Source organism: Dasypus novemcinctus, chromosome 1 (genome assembly GCF_030445035.2).
Source record: "Dasypus novemcinctus isolate mDasNov1 chromosome 1, mDasNov1.1.hap2, whole genome shotgun sequence".
Classification (NCBI taxonomy): Eukaryota; Metazoa; Chordata; class Mammalia; order Cingulata; family Dasypodidae; genus Dasypus; species Dasypus novemcinctus.
The window spans coordinates 33,654,571-33,676,768 of record NC_080673.1 but is presented as its reverse complement, the minus strand read 5'-3'; the positions used below and the strand labels follow the sequence as shown (position 1 = coordinate 33,676,768).

General features: G+C 40.6%; 1 pseudogene; it reads left to right on the top strand.

Annotated features, from left to right (window-relative positions):
• The first annotated feature begins 20,725 nt into the window (after window positions 1–20,725).
• On the top strand, window positions 20,726–21,880 carry LOC101438358 (heterogeneous nuclear ribonucleoprotein A1-like; annotated as a pseudogene).
• The last annotated feature ends 318 nt before the right edge of the window (window positions 21,881–22,198 follow it).

Below are 22,198 nucleotides of genomic sequence, written 5' to 3'. Positions count from 1 at the left end.
GTCTCGAGGGAAGTGGCCGAGTTTGCCACAGTGGAAGCATTCACTGGAGGCCGAGATGGCAGCAAGGACAGCCTGGGCCACGGCGGAGGCCTGGGCGTTGACTCCGGAGCAGGCGAGGACCCAGTCGTGGAGGGGCTTGTCTCTCAGCGGCCTGATGATCGCCTTGCAAGTTGGGTTTGTGCCCTCCTGAACAATGTCCTTGATGAAGGAGGTCTGGGCCTGCGTGCCAACGACCTTGCGCTCAGCCGCGGCCTGGACACGCGCCATGAAGTCGGAGAACGGTTCCTCTGGTTTCTGGAAAAGTCTGGTGAGTGGCTTGGGCGCAGAGGCGGCGCAGTTGCGGAAGGCACGGAGGGCACACTGCTTTAGCTGGAGGAAGAAGCCTTGAGGGAGGGCGACGTAGCTCTGTGGCATGGTGTAGCGCCCCAGTCCGAGGAACGCGTTGGCAGGATATCGGGTGCCGTCGCGGGCGTTCTTGGCGATTTGTTTTTCGTTCTTGGCAGCGAAATGTGCGTGCCAGTCAATAAACTGCCCCGAGGGAAGTATGCCTCTCGCGAGGGATATCCAGTCGTAGGGGAGACAGCGGGCAAAGGTCATATGTTCAAGGAGGTCTTGAGCATGGGGGCTGGCGAGACCATCCTCTCGGATAGCGCTGCGGAGGGTTTGCATGTCTTTTGGGGAGAAGGGAACCCATACTTGGGGGTTCGCTCGAGAACGATTGGGATTTAGCGGATACATATCAGTGATTGGAGCAGTGGGGGGCTCGAAGAGAAGATTATTAGAGCGCGGGAGGGGGTGTCTATTCGGCGGCACATAAGATGGCGGGCGCTCGTACGCATCATCTAGGTCGTCATCAGAAGATGGCGGATGAAGCGCTTCCAGTTCCAGGTAAGGGCAAGATGACGCCGGTTCCGGGTAGGGGCAAGATGGTGCCGAGGCAGGAAGGGGAGGGTACAACGGCGGATAGTCCTTCTGTGAAGAAGCAGGAAGGGGCGGGGAGTGCGGCTTCTTCCTCTTTTGGGAGGAAGAAGGAGGGAGCGCGCCCTCTTGGGTGGGCTTTCCTTTGTTTCGTGAGGAAGAAGGCGGAAGTGCGCCATCTTGGTCGGAGTCAGAATCAGCGGCGCAAGGGGGGTCAAGCTCAAGCGTGGCCTCCAACTGAGCCGAGAGTGATTCAGCATTGGAGTCGTTACCGGGAGCGCTGTCTTGGTGGCCACGCCCTTCCCCTGACTCATCCACGGTATCGCACGGGAAGGCCTTGGCCTCGGGAGTGGGCACGCCTTGCAAACAAGCGCGAATGGCCACAAGAGCGGGGAGGAGGCCAGGGGGAAAGACCCGGCCCTCATGTTCCATGGCTGAGACTACTCGTTCGATCAGCCGGGCATAAGTCTGAGGACTCCAGAGTGGGCAGGTGATGAGCCAGGGATTGAATGGGAGAAGTCCCAGTAGCGCTGAAGCTGGCGGATGGAAACTCTAACCTGGTTAGTTTCCAGGAGAGCAGCCAGGGCCCTAACCTGCGGGACCTGACGGGAGGAGAGCGAAGCACCCATTCTGGTTTGAATGGAAGACGCCCAAGAGTCCCTACCTTAAGCGAAGCGTGGGGGGTAGGCGTCAGAGTGGGCCCCACCCACGTTAGGCGCCAATTGCGGGCAGCGGCGGGCCTCCGGGAGGGTCGGCGGTTGGCCGGGCGGGCTCTCCGGACGGGGGCTGCCTCGCGGTCGAAGGAGAGGAGGGGGTTCAGCACGAAGCCGTTGGGCCCTCGCTCTCTCCGCTCAGGCACGGGGGACGCACGGTGCAAGCAAGAACACCACGGAGACAAGGTCTAGGCACAAGTCTACTTTATTGTTGAAGGGGACATGGTTTTATAGGGTCTAGGGATACGTAAAGGGACTTGATTGGTGCCGGCGGGTGCTCTTGCTTGCGTAGGCGGTTACTGGACAGTAGGCGGTTACTGGACAGTAGGCAGTTACTGGACAGTAAGCTGGCTAAGAGGTTAGGAGCAAGGGAGGGGAAGGGGAAAGTGTGGGCTGTCTAGATAACGGCTAGGCAGAAGACAGAGAAGGGGAGAAGGAGGGGCAGCGCCGGCTGCCAATACTGGGCGGGAAGGAGACGGGGACACCCTGTCTTTTCCACTTCAGATGTTCTGTCTTCGAAATTACTAATTCTGCCTTCGAGCAATTAAAATCTGCTCTTATGAACCTCTAATGTATTTTTAACCTCATCCATTGTGTTTTACATTCCCATATGGTCTGTTACTTTTCTTTGAAGGCTTTTCAATTGTTCTTTATGTTCTCCCAGTGTCTTCCTAATATCCTTTATTTCTTTAGTCATATTTTCATTCAATTCTTTGAAGTGTGATTATCACTGATTAATTGTCTTAAGTCCTGTATCTCTTTAGGATATTTGGTTTATTTTTTGGCTGGGCCATCTCTTCCTGTTTCCTAGTATGGCTTGTAATTTTTTGCTGATGTCTCAGCATCTGAATGTTAGTGAATTTACTCTGATGGCTAATTTATCTCTCTTGCCTATTTTTTTAACATAGCTCTTCTTTAATATTTGGTTCAACTTATTCTCAGTCTATAAAACTGCCCAACCTAAGTTTTCAAAATCAGGCCAGGGTCTCACTAGTGGGGTAAATTTTTCTCCTAGGGTTTAGATACAGAGAGAGCAAATGGTTTTTGTCCATGCAATTTCCAGATCAGCCAGCAGATGGCACTAGTCAGTACACCTTTTCAAGGAGGTGTTTCAGTCTGGGCTTTCTTGTGCCCAGACTGGAGGTTCCAAGTGGGCTCTGCTGGCCATTTCACTGAAGAAAAGCCCCTTCACTTCCAGTTCCTTTTCCCTGAAACAGTTGACAGAGAGACATCTTTTCCCCTCTAAATCAGTTGCAGTGAGCCTGGGGTTTTAACCCAGATTAATATCTTGGGGGTGGGGGAGGGGAGCCCTTACCAGCCACCACAGGGATTTGGTAACTCACATTTGTCTCAGGTTCTTTGTCTCTCTGTCCCTCACCCTCCTGGGTGTTGTATAGCAGGTACTTTGGACAACTTGGCTCTTTATCCATTTTTTTTAACAGGATTCAGCTCTGCCTGTTAGTCCTTTGCCATCTTCCCACAATACTCTCTGTCTTTTTAATAGTGGACATTCTGATAGGTGTGAAATGATATCACATTGTAGTTTTGATTTGCACTGCCCTAATCATTAGCACTGTTGAAGATGTTTTCATGTGTTTCTTAGTCATTTGTATTTCTTCTTTTGGAAAATGTCTATTCAAGTCTTTTGCCCATTTTTCAATTGGGTCATTTGTCTTTTTGTTGTTGAGTTGTAGTATCTCTTTATATATCACAGATATTAAGCCCTTATCAAACTTGTTATTTCCAAATATTTTCTCCCATTTTAACCTGCCTTTTCATTCTTTTGACAAAGTCCTATTAAGGTGCAAAAGTGTTTAATTTAGAGGATGTTCCATTTATCTATCTTTTCCTTTGTTGTGCATGCTTTGGGTATAAGGTCCAAGAAACCACCACCTACCACAAGGTCTTTAAGATGTTTCCCTACATCTTCTTCTGGTATCTTATGGTCCTTATTTTTATATTTAGGCCTTTGATACATTTTGAGTTGATTCTAGTATAAGGAGTAAGATAGGGGTCTTTCTTTCATCCAGTTCTCCCAGCACCATTTGTTGAAGAGACTGTTTTGTCTCATGGACTTGGTAGCTTTGTCAAAAACTAGTTGACCATAGAGGTGAGAGTTTATTTCTGGACTCTCAATTCTACTCTGCTGATGGATGTGTCTATCTTTATGCCAGTACCATGCTGTTTTGACCACTGTAGATTTGTAATATGTTTCAAGATCAGGCAGTGAATTCTTCCCATGTTGCTCTTCTTTTTTAAAACAGCTTTTGGCTATTTGGGTGCACTTTCCCTTCCAAATGAATTTGGTAATTACCTTTTCTATTTCTGTTGGAATTTTGATTGATATTGCATTGGCTCTATATATCAGTTTGGGTAGGATTGACATCTTCATGATATTTAATCTTCCAATCCATGAACATGAAATGTCTTTCCATGTGTTTAGGTCTTTTTAAAATTCTTTTAGCACTGTTTTGTAGTTCTCTGCATATAGGTCCTATATTTCTTTGGTTAAATTGATTCATAAGTATTTGATCTTTTTGTTGCTATTGTAAATGGAATTTTTTTCACTGATTTCCTCCTCAGATTGTTCAATACTAGTGTACAAAAACATTACTGATTTCTACATGTTGATCTTGTATCCTTCCACTTTGCTGAACTTGTTCATTAGCTTAAGTAGTCTTGTTGTAGACATTTCAGAATTTTCTAAATATAGGATCATGTCATCCACAAATAGTGAGAGTTTTACTTCTTCTTTTCCTATTTGGATGCCTTTAATTTTTTTCTTGTCTTATTGCTCTAGCTATAACTATGTACAATGTTGAATAACAATGGTGACAGTGGGCATTCTTGTCTTACTGATCTTAGAGGGAAAGCTTTCAACCTTTCTCCATTGAGTACAATGTTGGCTGTGGGTTTTTCATGTATTTTTTTTATCATATTGAGGAATTTTCCTTCTATTCCTATATTTAAAGGCTTTTTATCAAGAAAGGATGCTGGATTTTGTCAAATGCATTTTCTGCATCGATTGAGATAATCATGTTTTGTTTTGTTTTTTCCTTCAATTTGTTAATGTGGTGTATTATGTTGATTGATTTTCTTATGTTGAACCAGCCTTGCATACCAGGAATAAATCCCTCTTGGTCATGATATATAAGTCTTTTGATATGCTGTTGGATTCAAATTTGCAAGTATTTTATTGAGAATTTTTGCATTTATGTTCATTAGAGAGATTGGTCTGTAATTTTTTTTTTTCTTTTAGTGTCTTTATCTGGCTTTGGTATTAGGGTAATGTTGACTTCATAAAAAGTGTTGTTATTTTCCCTCCTCTTCTATTTTTTGGAAAAGTTTAAACAGAATTAGTGTTAATTCTTTTTGAAATGTTTGGTAGAATTCACCTGTGAAATCATAAAGTTCTGGACTTTTTTTGCAGGGGGGAGATTTTTGATGGTGGATTCAATCTCTTTAAATGTGAATGATTTGCTAAGTTCTTATATTTCTTGTAGCATCATGTAGTTTGTGCATTTCTAGGAATTTGTCCATTTCATCTAAGTTTTCTAGTTTAGTGGCATACAGTTTCTCATTATCCTTTTATGACTCTTTTTATTTTTGTGGGGTCAGTCTTAACTTCCCCCCTTTCATTCCTGACTCTATTTATTTGCATCTTCTCTCTTTTTTTCTTTATTATTGTAGCTAAGGGGTTGTCAGTTTTTTTGATCTTCTCAAAGAACCAGTTTTTGGTTTTGTTGATTTTCTCTATTATTTTGTTCCCAATTTCATTTATTTTTGCTCTAATCTTTATTATTTCTTTCATTCTGTTTGTTTTGGTGTTGGTTTGCTGTTCTTTTTCTAGTTTCTCTAGTTCTTCAGTTAAATCTTTGTGTTTAGCTCTTTCTCCTTTTTTAATATAGGCATTTAGAGCTATAAGCTTCCCTCTCAAGTCTGTCTTCATTGTATCCCATAAGTTTTCATAACTTGTGTTCTCATTTTCATTTGTCTTAATATATTTACTGATTTCACTTGCAATTTCTTCTCTGGCCTACTGATTTTTTAGAAGTGTGTTTTTCAGCCTCCACACAGTTGCAAATTTATCTTTTTCCTGTCTATAATTGATTTCCAGTTTCATTCCATCATGACCTGAAAAGGTGCTTTATATAATTTCAGTCTTTTTATATTTAATGAGAGCTGCATTGTGCCCTAACATGTGGTATATCCTCAAGAAGAATCCATGGACACTTGGGAAGAATATATAATCCACTGAGTTTGGATGCAGCATTCTGTGTATGTCTGTTAGGTCTTTCTCATTATCATATTATTCAAGTTCTCTTTTTCCTTGTTGATCATCTGTCTAACTATTCTATCTAATGATGTGAGTGTTGTGTAGAAGTCCCCAAGTATTACTGCAAAGATGTCTCTTTCTCTCTTGAGTTTTGCCAGAGTTTGGGTCATGTATTTTGTGGCACCCTGCTTGGGTGCATAGATATTTATGACTATTTTATCTTCCTAGTAGATTGACTCTTTTATTAATATATAATGGCTTTCTGTATCTCTTATAACTTTTTTTACATTTAAAGTCTGTTTTGTCTGATATTAGTATAGCTACCCCTGCTCTTTTTTTGGTTACTATTTGCATGGAGTATCTTTCTCCAACTTTTCACTTTCAGCTGGTTTGTATCCCTGGGTCTAAGTTGGGTCTCTTGTAAATAGCACATAGATGACTCATGTTTTTTTACCCATTCTGAAAGCCCATATATTTTGATTGAGGGAGTTTAATTGACTCATATTCATTGATATTACTGTACATGTATCATTTACTTCTGCCATTTTATTTTTTGGTTTTCATATGTTGCATCATATTTTCAACTGTCTTTTTCCTCTTTTGGTTATCCTTCCTGCTCTTCTTTTTTTTTTTTTAAGATTTATTTTTCTTTTTTATTTCTCTCCCCTCCCCCCCCCCCCGCCAGCTGTCTGCTCTCTGTGTCCATTCACTGTGTGTTCTTCTGTGTCCACTTGTATTCTTGTCAGCAGCACAGGGAATCTGCGTCTCTTTTTCTTGCATCATCTTGCTGCATCAGCTCTCCATGTGTGCAGCCCCACTCCTGGGCAGGCTGCACTTTTTTCACACTGGGCAGCTCCCCTTACAGGGTACCTTCCTTGCATGTGGGGCTCCCTTACATGGGGGACAACCCCACATGGCATGGCACTCCTTGTGTACATCAGCACTGTGCAGGGGCCAGCTCACCACACAGGCCAGGAGGCCCTGGGTTTGAACCCTGGACCTTCCATGTCATAGGCAGATGCTCTATCCATTGAGCCAAATCTGCTTCCCAGTCCTGCTCTTCTTTATTCTATACTCCCTCCAAGCCTCTCTTTCCTGTCTTTTTCTTTCATACTCGAAAGCTTTCTTTCATATTTCCTGCAAAGTTGGATTCTGTTTTGCAAACTCTTAGTTTCTGTTTGTGAATATTTTATACCCACCTTCATATTTGAAAGACTGGTTTGCTGGATATAGAATTCTCAGCTGGCAGTTTTTCTCTTTCACTCTTACAATTGTGTCATACCACTGTCTTCTTGCCTCCATGAATTCTGATGAGAAATGTGCACTAAGTCATACTGAGTATCCCTTGTGTGTGATAGTTTGCTTCTCTCTTGCTGCTCTCAGAATTTTGTCTTTATTTTGGACATTTAACATTCTGAGTAGTATGAGTCTTGTAATAGGTCTATTTGGATTTATTCTGATTGGGGTACACTGCACTTATAAGTACCTATAAGTACATTTCTTTCATGAAAGTTGGGAAATTTTCAGCTATTATTTCCTCAAATACTCTTTCTGACCCTTTTCCCTTCTTTTCTCCTTCTGGTGCTCCCATGACACATACGTTGCTGTGTTTTGTGTTGTCATTCAACTCTCTGAGCCCCTGCTCAAATTTTTCCATTCTTTTTCCCTCTATTCTTTTCTCTCTTCAATTTCATCTGTTCTGTCTTCTGTATCACTTATTCTTTCTTCTATCACTTCGAATCTGCTTTTGTATGCCTCTCGTGTGTTTTTTATCTCATCTATTGTGTCTTTCATTCCCATAAGCTCTTTTACTTTTCTATTCAGGATTTCAAATTCTGCTTTGTGCTTGTTCAATGTCTTCTTGATGCCATTCATCTCTTTAGCCATATTGTCTTTCAACTCATTTATTTGATTTTGGTAATTGTGCACATATCATTAATTAGCTCTCTCAAATCCTGTGTCTCTTCTGGGACTTTGATATATTGCTTTTCCTTGGCCATGTCTTCAATTTTCTTAGTATAGCTTGTAATTTTTTGCTGATGTCTAGGCATCTGATTAGGATGCAGTTTACTCAGATGCTCAATTTCTTTCTCTTTTGTAGGGATTTAGTGGCAAGAGTCTATGTGTTACTGCTGCTCTTTGATTCTTGGTTCACCCTGGATCATTAGGATTGGCCCTATTAGTTGCTCAAAACTGGGCTCTGGATCCAATAATGGGTTTCAAACCTGCTTCCTAGGGCCTTGGGAGGGAGGCTATAAAGACCAGAAAAAGCCTCTCTTAACTTATTTATTTTTAATGTTCTCACATGTGCACTACTTTGGTCCACCAGATGATGGTGCTCTTTGGCAGCCCTCTCAGTTCAATGCCTGGTCAGAGTGTGTTTGCTGTAACACAGACCAGATCTGTGTGATAAATGTTCCTGCCTGGAGGCTGATAGCCTTGTAATTGAAACTCTTAGAAGTTCTCCAAACTTCTCTGGCAGCCTTCTCCCTTTTCCCAGGCAGGAAATAATTCTACTTCTCTCTTCATCCTCAACAATCAGTCCCAATTAGTAGAGAAGGAGCTTGGGATGGTTGGAGTTCTCCAGTCCCCTGTCATCTCTCAAGGTTAACAACAGTGCAGTTCAACCCAGCCTGGAAAATCCAGGTGGGACACAGCAGATCAGATTTGTGGGTTAGAAGCTGAGCCAGCCTTAGGCTGTGTCCCTCACTCTCCCCTTTCCTGGGGCAGTAGATCCCTGGAGCCCTCTTTGTCTGTAGTCACCTCAGGGACTGAGAATTCTAAAGTGTCTTTAGTGTGGGGGAATGTGCCAGCAGTAGCAGCTGCTGGTTTCAACTCACAGTTTTGCTATCACAATTCTTCTCCTTTAGGGAAGCAGATATGGCTCAAGTGATAGAGCTTCCACCTACCACATGGGAAGACCTGGGCTTGATCCCTTGGACCTCCTGGTGAAAAAGAAGAGGAGAAAGCCTGCCAGCATGGCAAGCCAGTGCCTGCATGAGTGCCCACATGTTGAGCAAGTGCCCCACATAAGTGAGTCACACAGCAAGATGATGACGCATCAAAAGAGAGACAAGCAGAGAGTCAAGGTGAAGCACAGCAAACCAGGAACTGAGGTGGTACAGTTGACAGGGAACCTCTCTCCCCATCAGAGGTCTCCAGGATCAAATCCCAGTGACTCTTAGAGAAGAGAAAATGAGATGAGAAGAGAAGATAACAAAGACAGCCAAAACAGCAGGGTAGGAGGAGGGGAAGGGGGGAAATAAATAAATCTTTTTTTAAAATTCCTCTCTTTTGTCCCTCTCTGTTCTGGGTAGTGTCCAGTCTTCACCTGTGCCCAAGACCCTAGAAGATCTTTTTCTAGACCATTTCAGGCTGTCCTCTAGCTATTTTTCTGAAAGAGAAGAGAGTCCCGTGTCTTTTCAGTCTGCCATCTTACTGGAAGTCGTCCTGTGTATCTCTTTTTCTTGACACTGCTATAAATGAGAAATTCATAGAGACTTGGATCACAAGATGTCACATAAAAACAAATTTAATTCTGTGAAAGGACTTCTATGTCCAAACACTTTTGCCACTAGCCCACTATTTGTAATAGCACAAGAATAAAGGCAAAACTTTTCAATGAAATAAAAATTGGAAAGAAAAATTATTTTACAATTTTTAAGTAAAAATGAATTTATTTAATTTTCAAACTCTTGTTAAAATGGTTAAATGTCTGATTGAATTAAGGTTATTTTATATGAAATGGCAACTCTGAAGAAGTGATATAGGCACTCTATGGGCTTCTATTATCAACAAAAGTTGTTGAGCATGTTGAAATAAATATGTGTATGGTAACAGAAATGAAAACCTATTGTTTTGAATGGAATTCATAGACATTTAGAAACATGTCATAAAATGAAAAAAGAATAAATTCTAGACTAATTTATGCAAATATAAATAAAAAGAGGTGGTTAAGTTCTTTTGGGTCTCGTACTGAGGCACATATAAATCTAGTGCCGATTCTTGGCAAAACATCCTCCAATTGAGTTCAGAGCTAAGAAGGTAAGAGGGAATCCTAATTTAGAGATTAATTCAGAGTTGACTTTCCATACACATAAACTGATCATTTCAGTTCAAACCTAAATTTATATTTTCCTTATTACTGTGAATGGTTAAAGTAAAATACCATCACCAACATAATAAAATGTAATGGTCAGGATAAGACACAATTATATTCACTTACTGAATAACCTTGAATTAGCTCCTTAACTTCTTTGAACTTCAATTTCCTTATCTGTAAAAATGAGAATGGCAGTAACAGTACTTTCCTGATTGGGTTTTTGTGAGAATTTTAAAACAGTGCCAGCTTAATGGCAAGTGCAACTAAGGTTTAATGCCCTACCCTGGCCTATTGAGTATCAAATTCAGTTTATGAACTAATATTTGCCCAGAAGACAAAGAAGATTAAGAATAGATTCTAGACTCTAGAAAATTTTAGTAAATCTTTTTAACTCAGAGCCTATTTAAAAAAAAGGCTTTAGCCTTTCACGGGTAAAATTACTGCCACACCATGGTAGCATAGTTCCATGATATCATATGGTATGAAGAATTTTTTTGTAGCATATATTTGTCCATCTAGGGTTTTAATGTGGGTTGAAGAAAGTTAGGAAAAATGTTAATGCATATATGTGATCAGGTTTGTCAGAATACAGAAGTAATTGAGACAAATATATTTTAATTTTAATACAAGCTTTATAAAATTATACCAATCTTTCCAATGATCATGAATCAATTTTCATCGAACAAAGGATTTTTTCCAAAAATTCAGGCAAATAAGCTTCTATTTAATATTAAAGTATTTAATGATTTCGTTGAGGTCAATTTTTACATTTCACCTATATTGCATTATATTGTAACCATATTGTTCCTGTTGACCCACATTTTCATCAACACTAATATGATCAATATTTTTTAATTATTAGATATTGAAATAGGTGGATAGTGAGTAGTATCTCATTATGGTTTTAATTTGCATTTCTCTAACAATTAATTATGTTGAGCATATTTTCATATATCTTCTTTGATTAAGTATCAGCTCAAGTATTTTGACTATTGTTTATTGGTTGGTTCGTTTTCTGCCTATTGAATTTTGAGTGTTCTTAAGATACTACGGGTAGAAGTCCTATGTCAGATATATGACTTGCAAATATTTTCCTCCAGTCTATGACTCGTATTATCATTCTCTACAGTATCTTTTGAAGAACAGAAGTTCTCGTTCTTGTAAAGATAAACATCACTTTTTCTTTGCAGGATCATGCTTTTCAGTGTTGGGTCTGTGAAATCTTTGCCCAAACCCAAGGTCACAAAATTATTCTTTTATATTTTCTGCTAGGCAATTTATAGTTTGAGTTTTACATCTAAGTCTATGGTCAAATTTGACTTAATTTTTGAAAATGCTGAGAAGTATGGATCAAACACTTTTTGTTTGATTTTGTGTTTTTGTTTTTGCTTATGGATATCCAGTTCTTAAAAAGACTGTTCTTTGCTTTGGCAGCTGAGTTGCAAATCAATTTACAGAATATATGTGGGTCTCTTTCTGAGCTCTTTCTGTTCCATTGATCTGTCTATCTTGATGTCAGGAAGCAGATGTGGCTCAAACAATTGGACTCCCGTCTGCCATATTGGAGGTCCAGAGTTCAATGCCCAGGGCCTCGTGGTGAAAGACAAACTGGCCTGCATGGTGAGCTGGCTCACACGGAGTGCTAGCTTGTGTGGAGTGCTGCCCTGAGCAGGATTGCTGTGACACAGGAGAGAGAAGAAGAGATGCAGCAGACCAGGGAGCTGAGGTGGTGCAAGAGAATGAGCACCTCTCTCCCACTCCAGAAGGTCCCAGGATCGGTTCCCAGAGCTGACTAATGAGAATACCAGCAGATGCAGAATAGATAATGAATGGACACAGAGAGCAGACAGTAGAGGGAGGGGAATAAATAAATAAATAAATCTTAAATCTTAAAAATAAATAAATAAATCTTAAAATATATCTATATATATTTTTTTAAAACATAGTTTTTTCCTTCTCCACCCCCTTTCCTCCCCTGCTGTTCTTGCTGTCTGTGTCCCTTTGCTGTGTGATCTTCTGTATCTATCTCTCTTTTTGTCTTCTCTTCTCATTTTCCTCCTCTAGGATTCACCAGGATTCGATGCTGGGGACCTCTGATATGGAGTTTCCCTGTCAATTTTACCACCTCAGTTCCTGGTGTGTACTGAGCTTCCCCTTGACTCTCCCCTTTGTCTCTCTTTTGTTGTGTCATCATCTTGCTGTATGACTCATTTGTGCGGGCACTGGCTCACCATGTGGACACTTGGCTTGCTGCATGGGCACTTGGCTCACCACGCAGGCACTGGCTCACTACACAGGCACTGGCTCACCATGTGGGCACTCATGTGGTCACTCAACTCACCACAGACACTTGCAGATCACGTGGGCACTCGGCTTGCCAGGTAGCCACTCATGTGGGCACTCGGACCACCCTGTGGGCACTCAGCTCATTGCACAGGCCCCCAAATGGGCACAGGCACTCAGCTTACTGCGCAGGCACTTGGCTCACTGTCAGGTGCTCTGCTTGCCAGGCAGGCACGCTTTCTCTTCTTTTTCACCAGGAGGCCCCAGGGATCGAACCCAGATCCTCCCATATGGCAGGCAGAGGCCTTAGCACTTGAGCCACATCTGCTTCCCAAAACCATACTGTTTTGATTTCTGTAATTTTATAGTACATTTTGAAATCAGATAGTATAAGGCCTCCAAATGTGTTTTTTCTTTTTCAAAGTTATTTTGGCTATTCTACATCTTTTATATTTCCACAAGAACTACAGAATCAGCTTGTCAATTTTTATATACACACAAAAGCCTGCTGACATTTAAATTGAGATTGCACTTGAATACATAGATCAATTTGTGGATAATTGCCAATGTAATAACACTGAGTTTTTTCATCAGTAAAAATGGTATGTCTCATTTAAATTTCTCCAAACAATGTTTTGTAGTTTGCAATAGTCTTGCACAACTCTTATCAGTTTATCCTTAAATATTTCGTATTTCATGCTATTTTAATGGCATTGCTTTAATTTAATTTTCATTTCTAATTTTATTAGTTTATAGAAATTAAATTGATTACTACATACAGGTATTATATCCTGCAACCTCCCTAAACTCATTTATTTTATCTGAAATCTTTGTAGAATCAGTAACATGACATGTCTTATTCCATCCTTTTACTTTTAACCTAGTTGTGTCTTTATATTTAAAGAGATTTTCTTGTAGTCAGCATGTATTTGGGTCTTGCTTTTTTATTCAATCTGAGGATTTCTGACTTTTAATTAGAGTATTTAGATAGTTCAGGGATTGTTCCTCTTAACGTTTTGGGTGATTTTATTTTCCCCTTTGACCTCTAGTAGTTTCCTCACACACAAGCACTAATCGATATCCAGCTGAAGACTCAAGGGGCCCCTGAGATCTCTGAAGTTCTCTGAACCTCCCTGTTCTCAGATCCTTTGCCTGAGAACTGTGTTTGTTCCTCTTCCCTCAGGAATTGCTTTCATTATATCTGATGTCCAGTGTTCTGAAAAAACATTGTTTCATGTATTATGTTCCAGCAAGAGGTTAAATCTGGTTCCCCGTTACTATGGAAGTCTCGCCATCTCTATTTTTGACAAAAAAAGATTAAAATGACCACCTGCACTGGTAAAGCTTTGTTTGTTCTCTCCCAGTTGGTGGGCATGGAACCCTTGATTGCCTTCAGCTGATTCTGTGATTCTTCCCTATACCACCAATGGCCCATTTCACTTCTACTCCAATTGTATAGGACCTGTACCCAGGAACAGCCCTTTAGCCTGCTTTCTGCCCTTCCTCACCCTACCTAGGGGGCAGCAGGACAAGACAGGATCACTGAGCTGTAGGGTCAGTAAGACCCAGGAGCACAGATGAAAGGAGACACCAGTGCAAAGCCTGGGCATATATTTTAAAGAGTACTTGCCCTTGACAACTGAATTGATTATTTTATCTTTAAACGAAATGCTATCCATACACTTTTGTAATTAAACTGTCTTAGAGAAAAACCATATGCACTTCCATTTTTCATGATTTCTTCCTTCCCTATTCCAGGACCTCCCCTATTATATGGCCCAAGAAGAGCACAAACTGACATCCCTTAGCAAACAGTCCCCATCTTCCACTACCCAGATCCACCTGGTAACACAAGAGGCCTCAACGTGTACCTGTGGAAAAGTCAGTCTATATCTTCACATCTGATCCCACTCTCCCCAAAATGGTTCCTGGTCTTGCTGGGCCCCGGCAGTGAACAAGTGTGGTTCAGTTGGGCTGCATGGATCAATCTGGGGAAGATGACTGAGAGGTCATCAAAAGAAGGCATGAGGCTTGAAAGCAGGCCCATGCATTTGCACAGAGACTTCTGTGGTCCCTGAGAGCCCTGAGTGGGTTGTCAAAGGGGGTGAAGGTGGAAGGGTGAAAATTCCTGGTATGCAGGTGCCATGGCCCAGTTATGGGGGATGGGCTGGGGTGGCTGGAAGAGAGGGCCCTCAAGGCAGAGGCTGCAGCTATCTGACGTCAGGGGGACTGCCCCATTGTAAACCTGTCATTAAGGAACCATACCTAAATGAATTGTATTTTTAAAAATAAACAATGTTTCCTTGTGAAGAAGCTTGCTCAATATACTTAATGGAAATTACTTGAAACAAAACAAACATAAATTTAGTGACAACAACTAATTTTACCCAAGGAAATGTAATGGCTTCTGCATATTTTTTTCCTCTTCATTGGTCAGTGGCCAAGTGACCGACAATGAGCTAAATGTGGGGCAGACTGAAAAACTAGAAGGAAAAAGTGTGTTCTTCAAAACAAAATATTGGAAATCTAAACAGTATTTGTTTGAAAGAGTTATTTTGGTCTGCAAAGTATTGGTTCCAAGAAGCTTGATCCCCATGATTAGCTTGTATATCTGATGTGGGCTATGGGTGGGAGGCTCTTTGTCTCTTCAGAGATAATCTAAGCTCTCTCACTTGTGGGTGTGAAACGGTAAGAGGCTGCAGTCCTGCCCTTGGTGACAAAGGCAACGACTCCAGTCCCAGGAAACAGTTTAACAATGCAAGGTCTATAAACTTTAAGTATTTAGGGGAAATGCAAACCAAATATGCTAAAAACTTATCTAAAATGTATGAAGTACATGCTAAGAGCTTACCTAAGATGTCGAAGATATATATGCTAATTCAAGCCTATTGAGAACTAAAACAAAGGGGCCATTTAACATTTCCTCTCTGTATAAAAGGATTCAAAAATCTTGTTCAGGGCTCGGGATTGAAACAGAAAGCTCCCGAGTCTGGCCGTCAGTCAATAAACCATTTTTCCTTCTCAAAATCATTCCTGAGTCCTGGCCTCTCTATACGCAAATAATTGAACCTCTCTCAAATTCTACAACATATCCAGTAGTAGTCATATCAATTAAGTGCATACTTAAGGGATATCTTTCTGCCAACTACAAGGTGTCATTAAAATGGTAAAGTAATGCTTTTTTCCAAGGTTTTCATTTAACTCACTTTGATGTGGGCTATGGGTGGAAGGCTCTTTGTCTCTTCAGAGATAACCCAAGCTGTTTGACTTGTGGGTGTGGAATGGTAAGAGGCTGCAGTCCTGCCCTTAGGGACAATGGCAACGGCTCCAGTCCCAGGAAACAGTTTAACAATGCAAGGGGTATAAACTTTAAGTATTTAGGGGAAATGCATAAACCAAATATGCTAAAGGCTTATCTAGAATGTCTGGAGTCCATGCTAAAAGCTTACCTAAGATGTGGAAGATATATGCTAATTGAAGCCTATTGAGAACTGAAACAAAGGGACCATTTGGCCTTTCCTCTCTGTATAAAAGACGTTTGAAAATCTTGTTCAGGGCTCGGGATTCAAACTGAAAGCTCCCGAGTCCGGCCGGCCGTCAATAAACCATTTTTCCTTCTCAAAATCATTCCTGAGTCCTGGCCTCTCTATACTCAAGTAATTGAACTTCTCTCAAATTCTACAACAACTTCACCTCAAACCCTTGCTCAAACTCACAAGCATGTAAGTTTGTCTTCTGGAAGTAAAAGAGCCTCTTAAAGAGAGAAATCTGACCATACTCTGCCAAGATATTTCTCACTCAGATCTATTTATACTCATTTGCAGCTGACTGAAAAGCACTTTATTGTTTTTGTGGGGAGAGGAGCTTCTTTTTTAGGAGAAACAATCAGAAAAAGTTTTTGTAAATTAACAAGGTGTTTCATTGCCTTGGGTCAGAGATTTGTTTAAGATGATTATATTATTCTCTCAAATAAAATTCACAAATTAAACAGGAAACTAACTTCATTGGCCCATCACAAAGGAAAAAGTGCCATATGTGAAAAGAAATTGGAAAACTTTAAAAATGTAATAAATTTTTGCTATGTAGTACAGTGGCAATAAAATACAGAAAGTATGTTTGATTTAAAGTCACACAAGAGTCACACAAATGGATATTTTACATAGAAAATGTATTTTCTGTCTTGAGAGGAAGAAAGAAGAGTTAAGGCAGGGATTTTCAAAAGCAGAAAATGATTGAAAATTATCTTTAAACTCCATTTGGACATTATATTGCTTGTGTCTGACATAAATTGTATCTGAAATTTAAATAAATCTTGCCAGAAAATGGGCAAAGTGGAAAAATTAGAATAAAATGTATTAAATACTACTTGCTTGACAATCCATACTGTTGTCCAGGAATTTGGGCTTGTTCTGAAATTCAAAAATATATGAAACTAAAAGTACAGAGGTAATGATCAGCTCTCTTTGCACTGAGATAAGACTATGCAAGGCAGTTAGCTCTAAAGGAGGATGATTATGTCAAATCTCTTAGGAAAAAAGTTAGTTGAATTATTTTAAGGAGGTATGATTTGTTGAAAGAGAATTGGGTATCAATGGTTAGGCTAAAAAGTGACAAAATGTGCCATGTCCCTAAAACTGTAGAACAAATCCAGTGGTGCCCTTCTTCCTGATGGCTGTACTTTGACTCCCATCCAGACCCTAAATGATAATTTGTGTTTTGGGGTTTTTTGTTTGTTTGTTTGTTTGGCTGTGTTTTTTTTAAGATTTAATTTTTATTTATGTCTCTTCCCTTCCCCCTGTTGTCTGCTCTCTGTATCCATTCACTCTGTGTTCTTCTGCATCTGCTTGCATTATCTGATGGCACTGGGAAACTGTATCTCTTTTTTGATACATCATCTTGCTGCATCAGCTCTCTGTGTGTGTGGCACCACTTCTGGGCAGGCTGTGCTTTTTTCATGTAGGGCGGCTCTCCTTACAGAATGCACTCCTTGCATGTGGGGCACCCCTACGCAGGGGCACACCTTCATGGCATGGCACACTTTGCACATGGCAGCACTGCATGTGGGTCAGCTCACCATACGGGTCAGGAAGCCATAGGGATCGAACCCTGGACCCTCTGTATGGTAAATGGATGCTCTATCAGTTGAGCCACGTCCGCTTCCCCCAAATGGTAATTTGGAAGATAAAGGCACAACAAGGAGGAAGCTGGAATGCAAATATCCTCCCATATCCTGACACCCCTTTCAAAAATAGAGAAAATCTTCACCCCAGGAAAAAGCCACTCAGACAATCTTGAAAGAGTAAATGACTGCAAATGGAATAATTTTTGTCAATTAATAGCTATTTCCAATAAACTCTAGCTAAATAATCCTCTCCATATTTATCCTATTTAAAGAGAAATACAGTATTCTTCTTCTGACCAAGATAAAGTGACAGAGACCAGGTTTCCCTTCCTGTCTGAAACAATAAAAAAATGAGACAAAATATTTGAAACAAGGGTTATAAATCAATGGACACCAGACAGTGAAGGACAGTGGTCCCTAAGAGCCCAGAAACAAATAAGACTGACCCAGCTTACTGCCTTGAGAGAATTTCCAATTCTGATGCAGTAAGGGGGAAACCAGGTGTGATGGTTAGTATAATGCAACCAGGTAAAGGTGCCCAGTTGTTTGATCAAGCAAGCACTGGGCTAAATATAATACAAGGATATTTATAGACCTTAATCATCAGTGAGTTGATTTCTTAGATGGCTGATTACATCTACAATCAACCAAGGAGATTGCTGTCAGCAATGAATGATGTTTTATCCAATCAGTTGAATCCCTTAAACAGGGAAGTGATCTCAGCATTCAGAGAGAATTTTCCAGCTTGACTCTAGATAGCCAACATCTCATGGACCTTCATCAAGGGCCTTCATCAGAGCCCCTGGTTTGCAGCCTGCCTGTGTAGAGGAAGCAGAGAGGATTCAGTGATCACATATTGAAGGCTAGGACTCAGGAATCTCTGAGAAGGAAGATTTATTATGACCCGCCAGATCTGGCAGACTCCTGTCCAAAAAGCCGAGCCCTAAGTAAAGGTTTTAGGTTACTTTTATATAAGAGACACATGTGGTGGGGCCAGGAGAGGTTTAGGGGTCAAAAAGACTTTCTTTATTAGTTTTTTAGGGTTTAGTCATTTGTTTGAATACCAGCTAAGCTTGAATTAGCATATCACCCACCCTCCAGGTGAGCTTGATTTAACATATTGCCCACATTCTGTCTGGATATAACTTAGAATACACATTCAGTCTACATTCTTTCTGAATATTCAAAGCCTATAGGGCCTATATCACTTAATTGACTTTCTAGAAACTAGGCACACTTGGATACAGAATTAGATAAGCTTGAATTCATGCACAGGCTATATTACATGCCGAATTTGGACTTCTGCATCCCCACAGTCAAGTGAGAGAATTTTATAAAATCTCATACTATTTGCAGATATCTCCTGTTGATTCCAATTCCCTAGAGAACCCTGACTAACACCAGGCAAACTCTAAAGGTCTTCCTGACTTGAAGAGATGGATCCGAGACTCCAAGGAGACAAATGAGGCTTAAATTGGCAGGTCAATTTCCTCCCCAATTGGGGAGGAAAGAACTCACAGAGAGAGGAATCTGAGAATCTGCAATGAGTCCTCCTCAAATATTCAGCAGAGTCCTCATTAACTCATAAATGTGAAGAAATGATCCAAAGTTGGGGAAAAAACCATCTGAAATGATTAGATGGAACATTCCAATGCTTCCGTGGAGCTAGGAATACACTCTCTTTTCAATAGTGTCTATTTTCCAGGGAGGAAAACCTCATTGTTGTATAGACTACTCAGATAGGATTTGCCTCAGTGGTGGGGGGAAAATTAGCAATAGACCAAGTGCTGTTCTGGTCTGGCAAGACCCAAAAGAATATTAGCAATAAAAATGTTAGGTCAAATGTATGCATATTTTACATTTTGATATACCATATACTACTACTCATCTGGCCTCTTAAACACTTAAGAATGTATGCTCCCATTCTCCCACAAAGATTTATTTATCTCTCAATCCGATGGGTACATATATTTATCCATATGGCTTAACTCTATTGTTTCTTATCAACTGTCTAGTCTGGTAAGGCTACTCCTGTAATTTACTAACTATTACCATATTCTGTCAACAGCCCTGGATCTAGCTCAATCTAACAGATATGATCCAAATGTCACTCCACAACACGTACACATAAAATCCAAGTAGAGTGACTGGCTACGCTCAGATTTCAGTTGCAAATACTTTCTTTTGTTCCCCCAATAAAAGGCAAGATATTAAAAGCTTGTCTGACTAATGAAAGTTATCCTTTACCAATGGGCAGAATAAAGAATACAATAATAAGAGCCCATCTTTCAGAAGCAGATAGATTTGGGTTTAAATACCTGTTCTCTACTAATTAGGAGGCCCTAGCAAGATAAATTAAAATTTGTATTTGTTTCTTCGTCTGTAAAATGAGGAGATTAATATCTACTTTTACAGGGTTGTTGTGAGAAATAAACAAGATATGAGTGGAAAGTAATTATGGTAACAACTAGTAAATATACAGAAAGATGTGTCCCTAAATGAAGAAATCACCAACATGTCTTACTTTTGCTATATAAACTAGAATCAGTTTATTGTGAGATTTCTTTCACTAAACTTGAACAATCTCAGTTTAGGGAATATACATGCTGGTAAGAAAATTAGCAATGAATTATGCACTTTTCAAAATTTTATTTCATGCACAAACTTAAGGACAACCAAATAATGCCAAAATGTTATAAAGATCACCCCAAAATAAAAAAGTCACTTGCCACAATGGAAAAACACTGTATAGTAACAATACTAGTTTTCTTATTGTTACTATAACAAATTACCACAAACTTACTGACTTAAAAAAACACAAGTTGATTCTTTTACAGTTCTGGAGGTCAGAAGTCTGAAATGAATCTCATGTGAAGGAACTGGTAGCCTGCTTCCTTCTGGAAGCTCCAGGGAAAAATTCCTTTTCCTTGACTCTTCTGTCTTCTAGAGGTTGCCAGCATTCCTTGGCTGGTGGCCACAGCACTCCAACCTTTTGCCTCCATCTTCACATCTTCTACTACTCACTCTGGTTTCCTGCCTCTGTCTTATAAGAACTATTATGATTATATCAGTTCCACCTGGTTAATTCAAAATAATCTTTCCACCTCAATAGCCCTAATCGCTATGCCATATAAAGTACCATGCACAGGTTCCGGGGATTAGGACTTAATATATTTGTGGGGCCATTATTCAGCCTACCACAGTTAACAATGCAACACCTTTACAATTCAGGGAACAGAACACATAAAGAATACCACTTTGAGGGATGCCGCTGAGGAAGCATCGTTACAGTCTTTCCTCCCGCTGCAGTCATGTCTAAGTCAGAGTCTCCTAAAGAGCCTGAACAGCTGCGGAAGCTCTTCATCAGAGGATTGAGCTTTGAAACAACTGATGAGAGTCTGAGAAGCAATTTTGAGCAATGGGGAACACTCACGGACTGTGTGGTAATGAGAGATCCAAACACCAAGCGCTCCAGAGGCTTTGGGTTTGTCACGTATGCCACTGTGGAGGAAGTGGATGCAGCCATGAATGCAAGGCCACACAAGGTGGATGGAAGAGTTGTGGAACCAAAGAGGGCTGTCTCAAGAGAAGATTCCCAAAGACCAGGTGCCCACTTAACTGTGAAAAAGATCTTTGCTGGTGGTATTAAAGAAGACACTGAAGAGCATCACCTAAGAGATTATTTTGAGCAGTATGGGAAAATTGAAGTAATAGAAATCATGACTGGCCGAGGCAGTGGCAAGAAGAGAGGCAGTGCTTTTGTAACCTTTGATGACCATGACTCTGTGGATAAGATTGTCATTCAGAAATACCATACTGTGAATGGCCACAACTGTGAAGTAAGGAAAGCCCTGTCTAAGCAAGAGATGGCCAGTGCTTCATCCAGCCAAAGAGGTCGAAGTGGTTCAGGGAACTTTGGTGGTGGTCGTGGAGGTGGCTTTGGTGGGAATGACAACTTTGGTCGTGGAGGAAACTTCAGTGGTAGAGGTGGCTTTGGTGGCAGCCGAGATGGTAGTGGATATGGTGGCAGTGGGGATGGCTATAATGGCTTTGGTACTGATGGAAGCAATTTTGGAGGTGGTGGAAGCTACAATGAATTTGGCAATTACAACAGTCTTCAAATTTTGGACCCATGAAGGGAGGAAACTTTGGAGGCAGAAGCTCTGGCCCTTATGGGGGTAGAGGCCAATACTTTGCCAAACCATGAAATCAAGGTGGCTATGGCAGTTCCAACAGCAGCAGTAGCTACGGCAGTGGCAGAAGATTTTAATTACTGCAAGGAAACAAAGCTTAGCAGGAGAGGAGAGCCAGAGAAGTGACAGGGAAGCTATAGGTTACAACAGATTTGTGAACTCAGCCAAGCACAGTGGTGGCAGGGCCTAGCTGCTACAAAGAAGACATGTTTTAGACAATACTCATGTGTATGGGCAAAAAAACACGAGGACTATATTTGTGACTAATTGTATAACAGGTTATTTTAGTTTCTGTTCTGTGGAAAGTGGAAAGCATTCCAACAAAGGGTTTTAATGTAGTTTTTTTTTTTGCACCCATGTTGTTGATTGCTAAATGTAATAGTCTGATCATGACGCTAAATAAATGTGTCTTTTAAAAAATAATAATAATAATAATAATACCACTTTGAGTAGTGCAAATCAAGTTCTGCACTGACCCATCAAGATCATCTCCTCCAGGAAGCTTGTTCTAACTTCTCCTGCTCCCCCATTAATTGTGAACATCTCTGTTTAAGGCTAAGTGTATAAAAACAAGTGTGGCAAACAACAAAA